The sequence below is a fragment of the Saccopteryx bilineata genome, chromosome 3, assembly GCF_036850765.1.
Source record: "Saccopteryx bilineata isolate mSacBil1 chromosome 3, mSacBil1_pri_phased_curated, whole genome shotgun sequence".
Classification (NCBI taxonomy): Eukaryota; Metazoa; Chordata; class Mammalia; order Chiroptera; family Emballonuridae; genus Saccopteryx; species Saccopteryx bilineata.
Genome location: NC_089492.1, coordinates 14,477,476 through 14,500,195, shown reverse-complemented (window position 1 = coordinate 14,500,195; position 22,720 = coordinate 14,477,476). Strand labels below are relative to the sequence as shown.

At 39.1% G+C, this 22,720-nt stretch overlaps 1 pseudogene; it reads left to right on the top strand.

Annotated features, from left to right (window-relative positions):
* The first annotated feature begins 2,367 nt into the window (after nt 1–2,367).
* The window catches only part of LOC136329732 (E3 ubiquitin-protein ligase RING2 pseudogene), a 35,120-nt pseudogene continuing 14,767 nt past the window's right edge, over nt 2,368–22,720 (top strand).

Sequence of the window (22,720 nt, the reverse complement as noted above, 5' to 3'; positions counted from 1 at the left end):
ACCTGAGACACAGAGAAACCAGGTTCGAAACCCTGAGGTCACCAGCTTGAGCGCAGGCTCATCTGGCTTGAGAGCAGGCTCACCAGCTTGAGAGTGTGGTTGCTGGCTTGAGTGTGCAGTCATAGACATGACCCCATGGTCGCTGGCTTGAGCCCAAGGCTGCTGGCTTGAGCAAGCAGTCACTGGTTTGGCTGGAGCCTCCAGTCAAGGCACATATGAGAAAGCAATCAATGAATAACTAAGGCTCCGCAATGAAAAATTGATGCTTCTCATCTCTCTCCCTTCCTGTCTTTCTGTCCCTATCTGTCCCTCTCTGTTTCCCTTTTTCTGTCTCTGTCTCTCTTGCTTAAAAAAAATTATTATTATTATTACCTGTCCTGTGCCAAGGACTCTTCTAGGTTCTGGGAATAAAGCTGAGCCACAGAAAGGAAAAGAAATGGGCAGACATACTCTGAACCCCTGAGTCCAGCCACACCTGAAGCCAAGCAACCCCTGTAGTAAGCCAGAATTGACACTAGAGACGCTAGCAGTGTAAGCTGACAGACACCATTTCTCTTAAGCTAGCTCACACTGTCTTCTATCACACTGAAGCTAAAAGATGAACACTTCCTGCTGTAAATGAAGAAAACCAGTTTCCCTGAGAAAGTTCACATGTACACTAAAAGCACAGAATCCAGAGCTGACTTCTATTCCAGGTTAGCACTGCATGCTCTCCGCTGTACCCACAATGCCCCAGGGTCTTGGACTCCTGACCCCTGTCACGGACAGTGATTTTCAGATGTGCCTGTTTCCACTCAGGCCACAAATGCCTTTAGAGCACAGATCCCACTGGAGAGACATTCCCACAGAGCTCTCCCACCCTCGTGCACTTCTCTCTGTAACACACCTACGTCATGCCAATCTCTAAAAGCTGGTTTTCACAACCTAAACCACTCAAAGAAGCAACAGTTGTGATTGTTCAGTAAAGACAGGAAACTAAATCTTGCTGATTTGGAATAAAACTAACTACAAGAGGAATTTCCACAAGACCTCATGGAGTAAATGACAAGTTTCATTCTTGCCAATGGCAGAAGGCCATATTTCGACAAGGGTTTCACCACGAGCACCCTGCTGGAGGCCCGTGGTGGTGAGGTTTCTCGAGAAATCCTCTTAAAAGACAGAATGCGCTTTTGCCACTGGCCACTTGATTAAGGAAAGGGAGAAAATGTCACACAGGAAAAATGAGATGACTTTTGAAAGTTTCAACAATGACGGCCATTGATAAGAGCATGAATGTAGTTGGGGGGGGTAGCATTTCTTTCTTCCTTGGTAAAAATTTTAGAACACATTCATGTTTTGGCCCTAGAGTACAGTCTGTCTTAGTAACTGGATCCTCACTTTGTGACCTCATCTGCCAGAAAAGGAAAAGACAGAAAGCAGAGTGGGGGAAACCCCCAAAGTTCTTCCCAGCGCACACCCAGCACAGAACTTGCTCAAATGCAGTGGGAACAGTGGGTGCACCGGCTTAGTAGACAGAAACTATGCATCTTGGCTCTGCCCTCTCTATTATGAGAACTCTGTGACAAGTACTTAGCCTCTCCAAGCCTCATCTATAAAATGGGGATAATTCCTACTGCTTTGATTGCTATGTGGATTCAATAAGAGAACAGAGCTGGTGCCCCATAAAGTTAGGGATTATTAATTACCCCCTCTCTTAGAGACTGCTCGGGCTCGATTTCTCTCACAAGTCTTCAAGCATGTCATAATGGTGAAGATTTGGTTACAGACAAATCTGGGTTCAAACCCTGGCTTAGTCAAACTCCTAGCTCTGTGACTTAGGACAATGCATCAACTTGCTTCTGCACCATAAGAAATGACCACAAAATCTCAGTGGCATGCAAATCTAAGCACTGATATTGCCTGAAGTCCATGGATGAGCCAAGAGTTGTCTCTGCCATACCAGCTCGATGAGGGGGCTCTTCTGATTCCTATCGCAATGGCTCACACACCTGCAGGTTGGCCAGGAAACTTTCCTGAGGCTTTGTTCCACTTGTCTCTGATTCTACCCCTGAGGCTAGCAAACTACATGTGCCATCGCCTGGGCATATCTTCCTGGCAAGGGTAAAAGCACCAGAGGGCAAGCAAAACCACGCGAGTCTCAAGGTTCAAGTTTGGCACACCACCACTTCCACCATATTCTATTGGCTAAAGCCAATAGATTGAACAGATTCCACGATCTACTGGGACATCTTTGAGGGAGGCAAAGGCTAATCCTGTAGGAAGAGGTCACTGAGAAGAGCGAAAGGGAAATGTGTGATTCTGAAAGAGCACGGTTGGCATTAGAACATGTCAGAGGCATTAGAACATGTCAGAGGTTGGCATTAGAACATGGCATTAGAAACCAAACGAGGAGTGCCTAAAGCAGCCCAGTCTCAAGTTCCAATCTGTCTGGTGGACACTGTTACTGTAAGAACTTTATACTTACTATTTTCTGTTTCCTAAACTTCATAAAAGCCACACATACTTGCCTTGTGCCTTCTAATCTTAGTCCTTGCCGAATTGAGAAGTCTTTAGTATGACTACTTGGTTCACATTTAATCAATGTGCATCACCATGACCCTGCAGTTCAAAGTCTCTAGGACTATTTCTCATCCCTTAAGTAAAAGACCATTAATATAAGCAGCCCACTCTCACTTCCCCCCTTAAGTTTATTCACACAATTCTTCAATGTCCCCGAGAGAAACTGCATAAAATATACCAAAGGAGTCCCCTTTCCTACAAAAACTTTGTTACCAAAAATCAGAAGCAAAATAGAGGAGAGGATTGAAAGAATAAATCTAAAGATATTCATCTGGGGTGAATAGTGTTTTGGCAAGTAATTTTTTTCGTTGCCCCTACAGTCTATGGGGGGGACAGGGGGTACTGTAGGTTCAAACAATATTGTTTCATTCAACATTGTTTTGTTATGTGTTGATGAGATGCTGTAAGAACTTAACTCTGATTTATATCAATTGACCTGTGATACAATCGGTTTGGTTATAAGTGGCTTTGCCATACATGATCTTGACTAAAGTCACAGAACCTATTCATGATGTTACCATGTTCATGAACCTATCATATTAGGGGAAAGGACTTTAGTTAGAGAAAGATTAGCTGCATAACAGGTGGTTCAAAAGACAAAAGGCAGGAAACGTGCCTCCTCTGAGTATGACCCCACACAATTTGTGTCAGCTCTGGGCTTTGAGACTTTGCTCTGGAAATAAAGGAAATTGGACAAGGTGATCCTCTAAGACCCAGTGGTCAGCAAACTCATTAGTCAACAGAGCCAAATATCAACAGTACGACGGCTGAAATTTCTTTAGAGAGCCAAATTCTTAAGATTAGAAATCAAAGACCACGACCTCATGGGAACTCAAACAGTCTCTCAAGGCTTAATCTAGTTCCTTTATTCTTTCTTTGTATAGTTTCTGGGTTTTCTTTCCTATGAGCAATCTATCTTCTTCCCTAGAACTTCAAAAAAAACTTTTAATAAAAAAATAAAAGCACTCCCAGAGGGAGGGCTATGGGTTTGCGGGAAAAGGGGGTCCTAGGGTATCATAGGACCCCCCTAGGGTATCTAAGCACACTCACAGTCGCAGCCCATGTTCCAATGAGGCACGCAGGGCAATGACAGAAGTTCTCAGGGGAGACCAGGCTTCAGAACCACCCACAAATCACCCCAGAACTGCCAGTGTCCTGTTGCTAGCTGGCTCAGTGTCCACTGTGTGTGCTGAAGCCCCATGTGGTCTGCCTCACACTTTGATGCCGAGCCAGGCTGTCACTCAGATTCTGAGAGGTTTCCCTGGCATGAGAAGCCCTGGGAGCTACTTCGCAACAAAGGCAAAATAAACGCTTCGGCTGGGAGCTTCAGCGAATGCCAGATTTTCTGCAGCTCATTTTGAAAACACATCTAAAAAGCATTTCTGTCTTCCAGGGAAGATACCTTAATAGGCCCCTCAAACTGCTTAGACATGTGGCTTTAGAGAATTTTGACACTCTGGGGTTAGCCACAAAAACGCAGTAACTGTATATTACCTAAAAGCTGCAAAGATTGTTCTTACAGGAAGGGAGCCCTTATTTCCAGTGTAATTTATACGTTCTGTGCTAAGCATTTGATCTTCACAGCTGGCCTCTAAAGAAGCACTTTAAAAAAAATTAATAGACTTTACCTTTTGTGTGTGTGTGCTTTTAGCAGTTATAAGCTTATGGGAACGTTGAGCACAAGGTACAGAGTTTCTATTTGTCCCCAGCCCCACCCTCATTCCCCTGGTTATTAACATCTTGCCTTCATATGCAAATTTGTTGCAATTGATGAGCCAATATCGACGTACCATGCTTAACTGAAGTTCATTGGTTACATTAGCGTTCACTCTTTATATTGTTCATTTGACGGTTTTGACAATAATGCATGGTGGCATGCTCCCATGATGACAATGTCATACAGGATACTTTCGCTGCCTTAAAAATCCCCTCAGAATGGAACTGAATTTGGACATAGAGCCTTTAAAGGGGTGATTAAGTTAAATTGGGTTCCTAAGAATGGGCGGATTAGGGTGGTCCCTAAGCTAACCTTACCAGTGTCTATAGAAGAGGAAATCTGGACACAAACAGAGACCCTGGGGATGTGCGCACAGAGGAAAGACTATGCAAGGACATGGGGAGAAGGTGGCCCTCTGCAAGCCAAGGAGAGAGGCCGCAGGAGAACCCAACCTTGCCAACACCATGATGTTGAACTTCTCGCCTCTGAAGCAGTGAGAAAATAAATGTATGTTTTTTAAGCCACCCAGTGGGTGGTGTTCTGTTACGGCAGCCTTGGGAAACTAATGCACATAGTCCACAAGTTAAAATATAAATGAGGCCTCCAGACTGCCACCACAAAGTTCCTCCTCTGTATTAATGTTGACATCTCCCTTCAACTCAGAGACCCTGACTTCCAGTTCAGTAGTCTTTCCATTACGCCACTGAATTTCAAATTAATCCATAGACTGTCAAGTTACACACAGTTGGAATACATCCTGAGTAAGATGTTGGTAAGCTGCAGACCTAAGGTTTCCTCTCCACTCCCACCAGACAGCTTCTGAAAATTGGGCTTCCTCACTAAAGTGTCAGAATAAAGGACTTCACTGGTTTAAAAAATAAATTGAAATGGCACTAAAGATATCATAAAATAATTTTCTAAAAAATTTTCAGAGCCCTGGCCAGCGGCACAGTGGATAGAGCTGCCCTTGAGCACAGAGGTCATCGGCTCCAGCCTGAGGTCGCCGGCTCGATCACAAGATTGCTGGTTCAAGCTCCAGCCAGGGCACATATGAGAAGTAATCAAAGGCACAACGAAGTGGAACAATGAGTTGATATTTCTCTTTCTTCACAAAAATAAAAAAATTAAAAAAATAATTTAAGAGATTCAAGTTTCAAAGCAGGTAATAAAAATGTTCCACAAAGCAATTTTATTTACAATAGTAAAAAAATGTAAACCACCCAAATGTTTATCAGAAGGGAACAAATAAGAAACTGCAGCTTAGCCTTACAACAGACTACTCCTCAGCAATGAACGTTCTACTGACACACAGCAAAACGTGACCTGTCTCAAAAACAACACACCGAGAGAAAGAAGCCAAACTGGAAAGAGCACACATTACCTGACTCCACTTATGGGGGAGTCTAAAAATACCCAAACTAACCTGTAGTCCGAAAGCAGATCAGTGCTTCTGGAAGTAGAAGCAATGACTCAAAAAGAGTCACTGGAGGAGTTAAGAGTAATGGGCGTGTTGTGTATATTAATTGTAGGTGTACATAGGTGTCAAAACTCACTAAACGTTACACTTCCAATGTCTACTCATGTAGATATACCTCTAAAATTGATTTTATAAAAATTAAAAAAAATGATCAGCAGCTAGTATATCATCTATGCCTGTTTACTTCATTACTCCATAAAAATAAAATGTTTATATGACTTTGCATGCCTCAGTAACTATAGGAACAGAAACTACTCATCCTCTAAATAAGCTATATTTTCATCTTGCCACTCAAACAGATATCTTCCTCCCACGTCTCGCTGATAGCCCTGTTCAGCTTCTTTTTACCAATTTCCAGAGGTATTTCCTACACTTCTACCCCAACCTTCTTTTTTTGTTGTTTATTTGATTGTTCTTGTTTTTAAGCCCGAAAAGCACAGAATTATGTCAACTCGAATCCTCCCTTCAAAACACACTATCATAATGGATCCATGGACAATCTTCTGTCCTTCTATTTTATTTTTAAATAATATAATAAACACCCAAGTCTGCTGCCCAATCCAAGAACTAGAGCATGAGCTTGAACTTACAACTGCCCGTGTGTTCTTGCTCCCCTCCCTCTGCCTCCTCCTGAGATTGTATTCACCGAGTCTAACATTCTCTTCCTTTTTTCTCTCTTTTTAATTTTTAGTCCAGAAAACTGTCTACTTTTACTTATGTTTGACAATTTTGAAACAGGTATTATATGATACTTTATTCCTTGGGATACAGCATTAGTGTAGCATAGATTTCATCCACTTTCACAAGTGTGTAATAATCCATTTTACACATCCACAGTATTTGGACCATCTCTTGTCTTGGGCATTTAGAATGTTACCAGAATTTTGCTATTATAAATAGTTCAGCTCTAAATATTCTTGTACGTGAGCCCTGGTGCACATGTGCGTGGGCATATATACGTAGGGGTGCAATTATTGGGTCATGGGTATGGCAAGGTTCAACTTCACAAGCTATGCCAAACTGATTCTCAAAATTCTAAAGCTGTTGGAAGAGAAAAAAATAACTTTGGTGAATGATGAATGATAAACTTTTAGAGAAATCGATTAGACCAGGGGTCGGGAAAGTTTTTGGCTGAGAGAGCCATGAACACCACATATTTTCAAATGTAATTCTGTGAGAGCCATACAATATGTTTAACACTAAATACAAGTAAATGTGTGCATTTTATGTAAGACCAACATTTTAAAGTACAATAAGTCTCCAAATTCTTTTTAATAACGTTATTATGTTGTTGCTAACCAATGAAGAATAAAGTACTTCTTACCATTAATGCAATTTCTGGTGCTGCATGGTTTTGTTTTGTGGTCTGGTTGATATGTGGTGAGGTTAAGCTTCATGCAGGCGTTGAGACTTCCATTCGTTAAACATGATCGTAGGTTGGTCTTAACGTTCTTTAGATGTGAGAAAGACTGCTCACATGCATAAGTAGAGCCAAACATTGTTAGTGCAGCAATACTCACACACTGCAGTGTGTGGTATGTGATGGAAAGCGTGTTCTAAGTTTTGACAATCACCTGGTCCACGGGTTGAAGTTTTTTCATTTCTCCCCACTTGTGTTTGCTTGCCAACTCTGCTTGCTGTCGTGCAAGTCTTTCCAAATCTTCATTCAGTGACTTGAACTTATTCACCCACATGTCTGAGGACTTCAGGTCAGCAGCTTGTAGCTCAAAATCTCTGACAGAGACACCAGGGATGTAACTCAGGTCGGCGCTGTCCACTGCACTCGTGTGGATGGGTGATGAACTTAAAAAGATGAGTGCGCTCACAAAATTCTCCAAAGCATGCTTTGAATGACTGCAGGAGATTAGATGTGAAGCCTGCTAGCTGCTGGAGATCAAGATGTTGAGCAGGGTCACTTGCTGTGCATGCATCTTTAAACTCTCCCAGTTTTTCAAAGTGTAGTAAACGACTTGTTTCAATGTCTGTGATGAAGAGTTCCAGCTTGCTTTCAAAGGCAAACACTGCTTGTTGAAGGGATAAGACTGTATTTCCAACGCCTTGCATTTTCACATTGAGCTGGTTCAGATGTTCTGTCATGTCCATGAGATAGTAGAACTTCAGGAGCCACTCAGTGTTAGCTAACTCAGGATGCTTGACGTTTTTCATTTCAAGAAAAGTCCAGATTTCACTCAGACAATCCGCGAAACGGCTGAGCACCTTCCCTTTTGACAACCAACGCACATTGCTGTGCAGAAGCAGACCAGGATAATTATTCCCAACTTCATCCAGCAGTGTTTTAAACTGGCAATCGTTTTAAGCTGCTCGGGCAACAATAAAGTTGACCACCCAAATGACCAGCGACATCACCTCACCAAGCTGCTCGCCACACATCTGAGCACAAAACGCCTCCTGATGTAGGATGCAGTGAAAACTTAGGATGGGTCTCTTTTCATGTTCACGAAGAAGCACTATGAATCCTCTGTTTTTCCCCACCATGCACAGAGCACCATCAGTACACACCGAAATAAGTTTATCCATCGGTAGATTTTTTTTTTCTTTAGCGAACTCAGTGAAAGACTTGAATAAATCCTTCCCTCTTGTTGTCTCTTTCATAGGCAAAACAGCAAGACTTTCTTCACGAAGTGTGTCACCTACAGCATACCTTGCAATCACACTGAACTGGGATAAATGGCTTACGTCTGTTGACTCATCCAAAGCGAGAGAAAAGAATGGGGCTGCATTTATGTCCTTCACTTGTGTTGCCTCTATTTGATTTGCCATCATGATGGTAGGATGGTGAACAGTTCTTACCAACAGAGGCATGTCTTTTATTCGTTTGATTATCTTGTCTTTATCCGAAAAGTCGTCAAAAATTTCATTGGCAACATCAAGCATGAGTGTTTTGGCATACTACCCATCTGTGAATGGCTTTCCATTTCTCACAATTGCTAAAGCACCAGCAAAGCTAGCCAAATTTCAGTCACCTTGTTGGGTCCAAACACTAAGTTGCTGCTGACTAGCTTGCACTCTGCACAGTAGCTCTTGACATGCTTTCTTCCAGCTGTCCCCCGCTGGATATTTCAATGTAAATGTAGTATGGCGTGTGTCGAAGTGCCGCTTTATGTTTGACTATTTCATTGATGCAATTTTATCATTGCATATTAGACTCATTGCAGAACCTGCTGTCTCCACAAAGGCAAATTCCTCTGTTCATTCCTGCTGAAAAGTATGATACTCCTTATCTTTTTTTCTTCTAGCCATCTATTTCATCAAAGGAGCTTCTGTAATTAGCTAGCTGACTACTTGATTAAAAGAAGGGAAGTTGGATGACGTCAGAGTAATGGCGATGTAAGGAGCAATACCGATAAATCTCCCCCAAAATTTAACAAGATCTTCAATCAGAAACAAAATATCTTGTAGTGCGGACATCTTGGAGCCTCCAGACGTTCCGCACTACATGCAAAGGCAAAGGCAGCAGCAACCCCACAGCTGGATCATCAGGCTACTAATTCAGGAAGGAAAGACTAGGAGAGAGGCTCCGGGAACACGGACTCTCTCACTGTCGGAGCCTACAAATGCTAATGAGCCCCGACTGCAAACGAGACTGAAGCCCAATATATGACATCGCCGTAGAGACTTATCAACTGCAATCCTCTACCTAAGCATGCCACAGGGGCAGAACTCACGGTACAGAGTCACTGACCAGGAAGAGGGAGAGAAAAGAAAAATCAAGAAGATAACCTCTCAAAATCACGAATAATCCACAGACTTTATAACCTATCCCATTTTATTATATTTGTTCGTTTGTTTCTCTTATCTTCTTGTCTTGATTATTTTCTTCCTCTTCCAATTTGGTCGTTTAATTCTCTGCAGATCTTACTCTCTCCTCTCCTTGAACTACACTACCCATAAGTGTTACATCTCCCATTATCTTTTCTTTCTTCTTCCTTTCTCTCTATGAGGGTTGCACTTCAAAACCCTTAACTCTCTCTCTCTCTCTCCTTTTATTCTTTTTTCTTCTTTTTGTGGTTTCCTCTTTTTTTATTCTATCTTTTCTCCCTCTATATTAGTTTCTTCCTCTCTCCTTTACGTCTCTTCTCATTCAATCCTCAATAACAAACAAATTATTTTATCTGGGACTCAAATTCTTTTTGTGGCACTTTGGGGGTTTTTTACTTCACTTTTTTAACTCACTAGCAGTGCTCCCAACCTTGGCTATCCATTTTATCTAGTTCATGCTCCACTAAATACAATAGTAATTTTTAAATTTTTCCCCCTTTTTCCTGTTTCCCTCTTATTCTTCTCATCATATCTCTTAGTCAACCAACACCTAAAAGCAAATTATTTTATTCTTCAGACAAATTTTTTCCTTATTTGCTTTTTGTGGGTCCATACCCCCTTTTTTCCCCTTTATTACTTCTCCCCAACTCAGGGTTCCATTATAGTTATTTTTGTTCTATTTAGCACAATATAATTTACAGTTCATCACAAGTTTTCTCAAGAAGGAGGGAAGGGGAGAACAGAGGGAAAAAAAGGGGAGGAGGAAAATAATTTTTTATTCTTTTAATTTTTTTAATTCTTTTTAATTTTTAATTTTTATTTTTTTAACTTTTTGTTCTTTATTAAGTCTCATTAATACTATCAACAAAACCACCCTCAGATGTGATTAAGAAGAAGGAAATCTAATATCATGGATACAAAAGAAAGAGAGATAACACAGATAGATGAGGAAAAATCTATGGAGAAAAAATTTAATATGTTGGAAATCTTGAAGTTAAATGACAGAGAATTTAAAATAGAAATCCTAAAAATACTCAGAGATGTACAAGAAAACACAGAAAGGCAATTTAGGGAGCTCAGAAAACAACTCAATGAACACAAAGAATATATTTCCAAGGAAACTGAAACCATAAAAACAAATCCAACAGAGATGAAAAACTCAATCGACGAGCTGAAAAATTAGTTAACAACCTTAGCTAATAGAACAGGCCAGATAGAAGGTAGGATTAGTGAAACAGAAGACAAGCAACTTGAGGCACAACAGAGAGAAGAAGAAAGAGATTCAAAAATTTTAAAAAAAATTAGAAAGCCCTACCGGAATTGTCTGACTCCATCAAAAAGAATAACATAAGAATAATAGGTATATCAGAGGGAGAAGAGAGAGAAAAAGGAATGGACAACATATTCAAACAAATAATAGATGAGAACTTCCCAAGCTTGTGGAAAGAATTAAAGCCTCAAATTGAAGAAGCAAACAGAACTCCAAGTTTTCTTAACCCCAACAAACCTACTCCAAGGTACATCATAATGAAATTGACACAAACCAACGACAAAGAAAAAATTCTCAAGGCAGCCAGGGAAAAGAAGAATACAACATATAAAGGAAGGCTCATTAGATTATCATCAGATTTCTCAACAGAAACTCTAGAAGCTAGAAGAGAGTGGACCCCAATATTTAAAGTCCTGAAAGAGAGGAACTTTCAGCAACGAATACTATACCCATCAAAGCTATCCTTCAAATATGAAGGAGAAATAAAAACATTCACAGAAACAGAAAAGATGAGGGAATTTACCATCAAAAAAACCCCACTCCAGGAATTACTAAAGGGGGTTCTCCAACTAGATACAAAGAACAAAAAAAAACAAAACCACAAGGAAAAACTCCACCAAAAACACAATAAAACCAAATTTAAACTGTGACAACAACAAAAAAAACGGGGGAAGGGGGGACAAGAAGGAGATTAACAGTAGCAAAGGAAGATGGAGTGCAAAAGTACTCACAAGATAGTGCACTACAATGAACAGGGTAGGAACCCTTTTCATTATTTAATGGTAACCACCATTGAAAAAACAACCACAGAAGCACATGATTTAAAAAAGATAGCAACAAAGGAAAGATGTATGAAATACAACCAAATAAAAACAAAAGATAGAAAACCGAAAAAGAAGAATCAAACAAGACAAAAAACTAACAGAAAGCATCTATAAAATGGCAATAGGGAACTCACAAGTGTCAATAATTACACTAAATGTAAATGGATTAAACTCACCAATAAAAAGGCACAGAGTAGCAGAATGGATTAAAAAAGAAAATCCACTGTATGCTGCCTATAAGAAACTCATCTAAGCAACAAGGATAAAAACAAATTCAAAGTGAAAGGCTGAAAAACAATACTCCAAGCAAATAACATACAAAAAAAAGCAAGCATAGCAATACTCATATCTGATAATGCTGACTACAAGACAACAAAAGTACTCAGAGACAAAAATGGTCATTTCATAATAATTAAGGGGATGCTGAATCAAGAAGACCTAACAATTCTTAATATATATGCACCAAACCAAGGAGCACCAAAATATATAAAACAGGTACTTATTGACCTTAAAACAAAAATTGACAAAAATACAATCATACTTGGAAACCTCAATACACCGCTGACAGCTCTAGATCGGTCATCCAAACAGCGAATCAATAAAGATATATTGGCCTTAAACAAAACACTAGAGCACATGGATATGATAGACATCTACAAGAAATTTCATCCCAAAATGACAGAGTATACATTTTTCTCCAGTGTACATGGATCATTCTCAAGAATTGACCATATGTTGGGCCGCAAAAACAACATCAGCAAATTCAGAAAAATCAAAGTTGTACCAAGCATATTTTCTGATCATAAAGCCTTGAAACTAGAATTCAACTGCAAAAAGAGAAAAAAAAACCACAAAAATGTGGAAACTAAACAACATACCTTTAAAAAATGAATGGGTCAAAGAAGAAATAAGCACAGAGATCAAAAGATATATACAGACTAATGAAAATGACAATACAACATATCAGAATCTATGGGATGCAGCAAAAGCAATGATAAGAGGGAAGTTCATATCACTTCAGGCCTATATGAACAAACAAGAGAGAGCCCAAGTGAACCACTTAACTTCACACCTTAAGGAACTGGAAAAAAAAGAACAAAGACAACTCAAAACCAGCCAAAGAAAGGAGATAATAAAAATCAGAGCAGAAATAAATAAAATAGAGAACAGAAAACCTATAAAAAAATTAATAGAACAAGAAGCTGGTTCTTTGAAAAGATCAACAAAATTGACAAACCCTGGGCAAGACTTACCAAGGAAAAAAGAGAAAGAACTCATATAAACAAAATCCAAAATGAAAGAGGAGAAATCACCACGGACACCATAGATGTACAAAGAATTATTGTAGAATACTATGAAAAACTTTATGCCACTAAATTCAACAACCTAGAAGAAATGGATAAATTCCTAGAACAATACAACCTTCCTAGACTGAGTCAAGAAGAAGCAGAAAGTCTAAACAGAACTATTAGTAGAGCAGAAATAGAAAAAATCTATGAAAAACCTCCCCAAAAATAAAAGTCCAGGCCCAGACGGCTATAATAGTGAATTGTATCAAACATTCAAAGAAGACTTGGTTCCTATTCTACGGAAATTCTTCCAAAAACTTGAAGAAGAAGCAATACTTCCAAACACATTTTATGAGGCCAACATAACCCTCATTCTGAAACCAGGCATGGATGGCACAAAAAAAGAAAACTACAGACCAATATCTCTAATGAATACAGATGATAGAATACTAAACAAAATACTAGCAAATCGAATACAACAACATATTAAAAAAATAATACATCATGATCAAGTAGGATTCATCCCAGAATCTCAAGGACGGTTCAACATACGTAAAACGGTTAACATAATACACCATATCAACAAAACAAAGAACAAAAACCACATGATCTTATCAATAGATGCAGAAAAGGCATTTGATAAAATACAACACAATTTTATGTTTAAGACTCTCAACAAAATGGGTATAGAAGGAAAATATCTCAGCATGATAAATGCCATATATGATAAACCATCAGCAAACATCATATTAAATGGCACTAAACTGAAGGCTTTCTCCCTTAAATCAGGAACAAGACAGGGTTGTCCACCTCTCTCCACTCTTATTTAATGTGGTACTAGAGGTTCTAGCCAGAGCAATCAGACAAGACAAAGAAATAAAAGGCATTCATATTGGAAAAGAAGAAGTAAAGGTATCACTTTTTGCAGATGATATAATCCTATACATCGAAAACCCGAAAGAATCTACAAAAAGACTACTAGAAACAATAAGCCAATACAGTAAGGTCACAGGATACAAAATTAACATACAAAAGTCCATAACCTTTCTATATGCCAAAAATGAAACATTTGAGAACAAACTCAAAAAAATAATCCCCTTCATGATTACAACAACAACAACAAAAAATACCTAGGAATAAACATTACAAAGAATGTAAAGGACTTATATAATGAAAACTACAAACCATTGTTGAGGGAAATCAAAAAAGATACAATGAGATAGAAGAATATTCCTTGTTCTTGGTTAGGAAGAATAAATATAATCAAGATGGCCATATTACCCAAAGCTATATACAAATTTAATGCAATTCCCATCAAAATTCCAATGACATTTTTTAAAGAAATGGAACAAAAAATCATCAGATTTATATGGAACTATAAAAAACCCCTAATAGCCAAAACAATCCTAAAGAAAAAGAATGAAGCTGGGGGCATTACAATATCTGACTTCAAACTATATTACAAAGCCACGACAATCAAAATAGCATGGTATTGGCAGAAAAATAGACACTCAGACCAATGGAACAGAATAGAAAGCCCAGAAATAAAACCACATATATATGGTCAAATAATTTTTGATAAAGGGGCCAACAACACACAATGGAGAAAAGAAAGCCTCTTCAACAAATGGTGCTGGGTAAACTGGAAAGCCACATGCAAAAGAATGAAACTCGACTATAGCCTGTCCCCATGTACTAAAATTAATTCAAAATGAATCAAAGATCTAAATATAAGACTTGAAACAATAAAGTACATAGAAGAAGACATAGTTTCTAAACTCATGGACCTTGGTTTTAAAAAGCATTTTATGAATTTGACTCCAAAGGCAAGAGAAGTGAAGGCAAAAATAAATGAATGGGACTACATCAGACTAAGAAATTTTGGCTCAGCAAGAGAAACTGATAACAAAATAAACAGACAGCCAACTAAATGCGAAATAATATTTTCAAACAACAGCTCAGATAAGGGCTTAATATCCAAAATATACAAAGAACTCATAAAACTCAACAACAAACAAACAAACAATCCAATAAAAAAAAATGGGAAGGAGATGATGTCAGAGTAATGGCGGGGTAGGAAGCGATACCGATAAATCTCCCCCAAAACTCAACAAGATCTTCAACCAGAAACAGAAAAACCTATACTTGGAGCTTCCAGATGCTTCGCAATACACCCAAAGGTATGATTGAGTGAAAAATTAGCTAAATATATAACCAAACCCCGAAGGAAATAGGGAGTAAGAAATGCTCCGCCTTCCTCACTAACCTAAACATGGCGGCTTTCTCTGGTAACTGTGAATATAGAAACTGAGGCGGGCAAAGGGGGTGAATAGATCCAGGCCGCCGCGGCACAAACGGCCAAACCAGGCTGTGGCACGGAGATTCAAGCCGAGGAATATCTGATCCTGTGGCAACCCGGGCAATACAAGCTAACACTCGCGCCAAACCCAAACAAAGAAAGACAAGCGGAGCGGCCATTTTACCCGGTCTCCTGGTCGGTGCGCAGTTAGTGGGCGAGAATTTCTTCCTAGACCCTGAGAGTGGGTGCCCGTGTTGCCCCACGAAGAGGCAGGGTCAGAGGCCTTTCTGTGGGCCGAGGGCAGAGTCTCTGGGCAGCCCCAGAGCCCTGGGAAAGCTACGCACGGGAGGGAGTGAGAACTAATTCCAACGGTGGAGATTTTCCATGCTGGAGGGTGTTTCACTCAGAGGGAAACGCGGCCGGCCTCATATCCTGGTTTGCGCACGCAGATAAGGAGTGAGCAATTCCTCTGAGTGCCTTGGCAGTGCGCGCCCATGTTATCGCACAGAGGGGCAGAGTCAGGGGCCTTTGTGTGGGCCAAAGCGGAATCTCGAGCCGCCCCAGCGCCACACAAAAGCCGCGCACGGGAACGGAGCGAGACTCAATTCCAACGCTGCAACTTTTCCCTGCGGTTGGGGGTTTCACTCAGAGCGTGAAACTGCTGGCTGGATATCCTGGTCGCAGACAGTGAGTGAGAGTTTCCTCCAAGCACCCCGGAAGTGGGCGCCCGCTTGTGTTACCGGACAGAGTGGCAGAGCCAGAGGTCTTTGAGTGGGTGGAAAGCCCGCCTGATTATGCTAGCAGCTCTGACTGACTGAGCCTTACCCAGAGCCCTGTGCTGAGTGGAAATAGAGTGGGGAGTTGCCAGCAATTTGAGCCTCTTACTATCCAGGCAGAGGCAGCAGCAACCCCATAGCTGGATTATCAGGCTACTAGTTGAGGAAGGAAAGACTAGGAGAAAGGCTCCAGGAACACGGACTCTCTCACTGTCGGAGCCTATAAATGCCAATGAGCTTCGACTGCCAACGAGACTAAAGCACAATACATGACATTGCCATAGAGACTTATCAACTGCAAACCTCTACCTGAGCGTGCCAAAGGGGCAGAACCCGGGGTACAGAGTCACCGACCAGGAAGAGGGAGAGAAAAGAAAAAGCAAGAAGATAACCTCTCAAAATCAAGAATAATCTGCAGACTTTATAACCTATCCCATTTTATTATATTTGTTCGTTTCTTTCTCTTATCTTCATTCTTGATACTTTTTTTTCCTCCTCCAATTTGGCCGATTAACTCTCTACCGGTCTTACTCTCTCCTCTCCTTGAACTACACTACCTATAAGTGTTACATCTCCCATTATCTTTTCTCTTCTCTTCCTTTCTCTCTATGAGGGTTGCACTCCAAAACCCTTAACTCTCTCTCTCTCTCCTTTCTTTTTTCTTCTTTTAGTGGTTCCCTCTTTTTTTCTCTCTGTCTCTTTCTTTTCTCCCTCTATATTAGTTTCTTCCTTTCTCCTTTACATCTCCTCTCATTCAAACCTCAATAACAAACAAATTATCTTATCTGGGACTCAAACCTATGTTTGTGGCATTTTGGGGGGTTTTTACTTCACCTTTTTAACTCACTAGCAGTGCTCCCATCCCTGGCTCTCCATATTATCTAGTTCTTGTTCCACTAAATACAATAGTAATTTTTTAATTTGTCCCCCCATTATTCCATTTTCCTCTTATTCCTCTCATCATAACTCTTAGACAACCAGCACCTAAAAACAAATCATTTTATTCTTGACCCAAATTTTTTCCTTATTTGCTTTTTGTGGGTCCATACGCTCTTTTTTTTTTCTTTTTTCTTTTTTTTTTCCTTTTTTTTTTTCCTTTTTTTTTTTTTTTTTTCCCCTTTATTACTTTTCCCCAATTCAGGCCCTCCATCACAGGCATTGTTTGTTATAATTCACAGTCCACCACAAGATTTTCTCAAGAAAGAGGGGAGAGTAGAGGAGAGGAAAAAAGGAGGGGGGGAATAATTTCCTTTTTTTTTAATTTTTATTTTATTTTATTTTTCTTTATTTCATTATTAATTTTTTAAAAAAAAACATTTCTTCGATTTTTTATTTTTTTTATTTTTTTAACTTTTTATTCTTTATTAAATCTCATTAATACTATCAACAAAACCACCCTCAGATGCCATTAAGGAAGAGAAAATCGAATATCATGGATACAAAAGAAAGAGAGGTAACACAGCTAGATGAGGAAAAATCTATGGAGAAAAAATTTAATATATTGGAAACCTTGGAGCTAAATGACAGAGAATTCAAGATAGAAATCCTAAAAATCCTCTGAGATATACAAGAAAACACAGAAAGGCAATTTAGGGAGCTTAGAAAACAACTCAATGAACACAAAGAATATATGTCCAAGGAAATTGAAACTATAAAAACAAATCAAACAGAGATGAAAAACTCAATTCACGAGCTGAAAAACGAAGTAACAAGCTTAGCTAATAGAACAGGTCAGATAGAAGAGAGGATTAGTGAAATAGAAGACAAGCAACTTGAGGCACAACAGAGAGAAGAAGAAAGAGACTCAAAAATTTAAAAAAATGGGATAGCCCTACAAGAATTATCTGACTCCATCAAAAAGAATAACATAAGAATAATAGGTATATCAGAGGGAGAAGAGAGAGAAAATGGAATGGAGAACATACTCAAACAAATAATAGATGAGAACTTCCCAAGCCTGTGGAAAGAACTAAAGCCTCAAGTTCAAGAAGCAAACAGAACTCCAAGTTTTCTTAACCCCAACAAACCTACTCCAAGGCATATCATAATGAAATTGACACAAACCAACAGCAAAGAAAAAATTCTCAAGGCAGCCAGGGAAAAGAAGAATACAACATATAAAGGAAGGCCCATTAGATTATCATCAGATTTCTCAGCAGAAACTCTACAAGCTAGAAGAGAGTGGACCCCAATATTTAAAGTCCTGAAAGAGAGAAACTTTCAGCCACGAATACTATACCCATCAAAGCTATCCTTCAAATACAAAGGAGAAATAAAAACATTCACAGATACAGAAAAGATGAGGGAATTTATCATCAGAAAACCCCCACTCCAAGAATTACTAAAGGGGGTTCTCCAATTAGATACAAAGAACAAAAAAAAACAGAGCCACAAGTAAAAGCTCCAAGAAGAACACAATAAAACCAAATTTAAACTGTGACAACAACAAAAAGAAAGAGGGGGAGAAGATGGAGATTAACAGTAGCAAAGGACGATGGAGTGCAAAAGTACTCACAAAATAGTTCGCTACAATGAACAGGGTAGGGACCCTTTTCATTACTCAAAGGTAACCACCATTGAAAAAACCACCACAGAAGCACATGAGATAAAAAAGATAGCAACAGAGGAAAGATGTATGGAATACAACCAAATAAAAACAAAAGATAGAAAAATGAAAGAGAAGGATCAAACAAGACACAAAACTAACAGAAAGCAAGATATAAAATGGCAATAGGGAACTGACAAGTATCAATAATTACACTAAATGTAAACGGATTAAACTCACCAATAAAAAGGCACAGAGTAGCAGAATGGATTAAAAAAGAAAATCCAACTGTATGCTGCCTACAGGAAACTCATCTAAGTAACAAGGATAAAAACAAATTCAAAGTGAAAGGCTGGAAAACAATACTCCAAGCAAATAACATCCAAAAAAAAGCAGGCGTAGCAATACTCATATCGGATAATGCTGACTACAAGACAGGAAAAGTACTCAGAGACAAAAATGGCCATTTTATAATGGCTAGGGGGACACTGAATCAAGAAGACATAACAATTCTTTTTTTTTTCTTTTCCATTTTTCTGAAGCTGGAAACAGGGAGAGACAGTCAGACAGACTCCTGCATGCGCCCGACCAGGATCCACCCGGCACGCCCACCAGGGGCGACGCTCTGCCCACCAGGGGGCGATGCTCTGCCCATCCTGGGTGTCGCCATGTTGCGACCAGAGCCACTCCAGCGCCTGAGACAGAGGCCACAGAGCCATCCCCAGCGCCCGGGCCATCTTTGCTCCAATGGACCCTTGGCTGCGGGAGGGGAAGAGAGAGAGAGGAAAGCGCGGCGGAGGGATGGAGAAGCAAATGGGCGCTTCTCCTGTGTGCCCTGGCCGGGAATCGAACCCGGGTCCTCCGCACGCTAGGCCGATGCTCTACCGCTGAGCCAACCGGCCAGGGCCATAACAATTCTTAATATATATGCACCAAACCAAGGAGCACCAAAATATATAAGACAGCTACTTATTGATCTTAAAACAAAAACTGACAAAAATACAATCATACTTGGAGACCTCAATACACCGCTGATGGCTCTAGATCGGTCATCCAAACAGAGAATCAACAAAGACATAGTGGCCTTAAACAAAACACTAGAGCACCTGGATATGATAGACATCTACAGGACATTTCATCCCAAAGTGACTGAGTATACATTTTTCTCCAGTGTACATGGATCATTCTCAAGAATTGACCATATGTTGGGCCACAAAAACAACATCAGCAAATTCAGAAAAATTGAAGTTGTACCAAGCATATTTTCTGATCATAAAGCCTTGAAACTAGAATTCAACTGCAAAAAAGAGGAAAAAAATCCCACAAAAATGTGGAAACTAAACAACATACTTTTAAAAAATGAATGGGTCAAAGAAGAAATAAGTGCAGAGATCAAAAGATATATACAGACTAATGAAAATGACAATACGACATATCAGAATCTATGGGATGCAGCAAAAGCAGTGATAAGAGGGAAGTTCATATCGCTTCAGGCATATATGAACAAACAAGAGAGAGCCCAAGTGAACCACTTAACTTCCCACCTTAAGGAACTAGAAAAAGAAGAACAAAGACAACCCAAAACCAGCCGAAGAAAGGAGATAATAAAAATCAGAGCAGAAATAAATGAATTAGAGAACAGAAAAACTATAGAAAAAATTAATAGAACAAGGAGCTGGTTCTTTGAAAAGATCAACAAAATTGACAAACCCTTGGCAAGACTTACCAAGGAAAAAAGAGAAAGAACTCATATAAACAAAATCCAAAATGAAAGAGGAGAAATCACCACGGACACCGTAGATATACAAAGAATTATTGTAGAATACTATGAAAAACTTTATGCCACTAAATCAACAACCTAGAAGAAATGGATAAATTCCTAGAACAATACAACCTTCCTAGACTGAGTCAAGAAGAAGCAGAAAGCCTAAACAGACCTATCAGTAGAGAAGAAATAGAAAAAACCATTAAAAACCTCCCCAAAAATAAAAGTCCAGGCCCTGACGGCTATACCAGCGAATTTTATCAAACATTCAAAGAAGACTTGGTTCCTATTCTACTCAAAGTCTTCCAAAAAATTGAAGAAGAAGCAATACTTCCAAACACATTTTATGAGGCCAACATAACCCTCATACCAAAACCAGGCAAGGATGGCACAAAAAAAGAAAACTACAGACCAATATCTCTAATGAATACAGATGCTAAAATACTAAACAAAGTACTAGCAAATCGAATACAACAACATATTAAAAAAATAATACATCATGATCAAGTGGGATTCATCCCAGAATCTCAAGGACGGTTCAACATACGTAAAACGGTTAATGTAATACACCATATCAACAAAACAAAGAACAAAAACCACATGATCTTATCAATAGATGCAGAAAAGGCTTTCGATAAAATACAACACAATTTTATGTTGAAAACTCTCAACAAAATGGGTATAGAAGGAAAATATCTCAACATGATAAAGGCCATATATGATAAACCATCAGCTAACATCATATTAAATGGCACTAAACTGAAGGCTTTCCCCCTTAAATCAGGAACAAGACAGCGTTGTCCACTCTCTCCACTCTTATTTAATGTGGTACTAGAGGTTCTAGCCAGAGCAATCAGACAAGACAAAGAAATAAAAGGCATCCATATCGGAAAAGAAGAAGTAAAGGTATCACTTTTTGCAGATGATATGATCCTATACATCGAAAACCCCAAAGAATCCACAAAAAGACTACTAGAAACAATAAGCCAATACAGTAAGGTCGCAGGATACAAAATTAACATACAGAAGTCAATAGCCTTTCTATATGCCAACAATGAAACAACTGAGAAGGAACTCAAAAGAATAATCCCCTTCACGATTGCAACAAAAAAAATAAAATACTTAGGAATAAACATAACAAAGAATGTAAAGGACTTATATAATGAAAACTATAAACCATTGTTAAGGGAAATCGAAAAAGATATAATGAGATGGAAGAATATACCTTGTTCTTGGCTAGGAAGAATAAATATAATCAAGATGGCTATATTACCCAAAGCAATATACAAATTTAATGCAATTCCCATCAAACTTCCAATGACATTTTTTAAAGAAATAGAGCAAAAAATCATCAGATTTATATGGAACTATAAAAAACCCCGAATAGCCAAAACAATCCTAAAGAAAAAGAATGAAGCTGGGGGCATAACAATACCTGACTTCAAACTCTATTATCGGGCCACGACAATCAAAACAGCATGGTATTGGCAGAAAAATAGACACTCAGACCAATGGAACAGAATAGAAAGCCCAGAAATAAAACCACATATATATAGTCAAATAATTTTTGATAAAGGGGCCAACAACACACAATGGAGAAAAGACAGCCTCTTCAATAAATGGTGCTGGGAAAACTGGAAAGCCACATGCAAAAGAATGAAACTGGACTACAGTCTCTCCCCCTGTACAAAAATTAACTCAAAATGGATCAAAGATCTAAACATAAGACCTGAAACAATTAAGTACATAGAAGAAGACATAGGTACTCAACTCATGGACCTGGGTTTTAAAGAGCATTTTATGAATTTGACTCCAATGGCAAGAGAAGTGAAGGTAAAAATTAATGAATGGGACTACATCAGACTAAGAAGTTTTTGCTCAGCAAGAGAAACTGATAACAAAATAAACAGAAAGCCAACTAAATGGGAAATGATATTTTCAAACAACAGCTCAGATAAGGGCTTAATATCCAAAATATACAAAGAACTCATAAAACTCAACAACAAACAAACAAACAATCCAATAAAAAAATGGGAAGAGGATATGAATAGACACTTCTCCCAGGAAGAAATACAAATGGCCAACAGATATATGAAAAGATGCTCATCTTCTTTAGCTATTAGAGAAATGCAAATCAAAACGGCAATGAGATACCACCTCACACCTGTTCGATTAGCTGTTATTAGCAAGTCAGGTAATAGCAAATGTTGGAGAGGCTGTGGAGAAAAAGAAACCCTCATACACTGTTGGTGGGAATGTAAAGTAGTACAACCATTATGGAAGAAAGTATGGTGGTTCCTCAAAAAACTGAAAATAGAACTACCTTATGACCCAGCAATCCCTCTACTGGGTATATATCCCCAAAACTCAGAAACATTGATACATAAAGACACATGCAGCCCCATGTTTATTGCAGCAT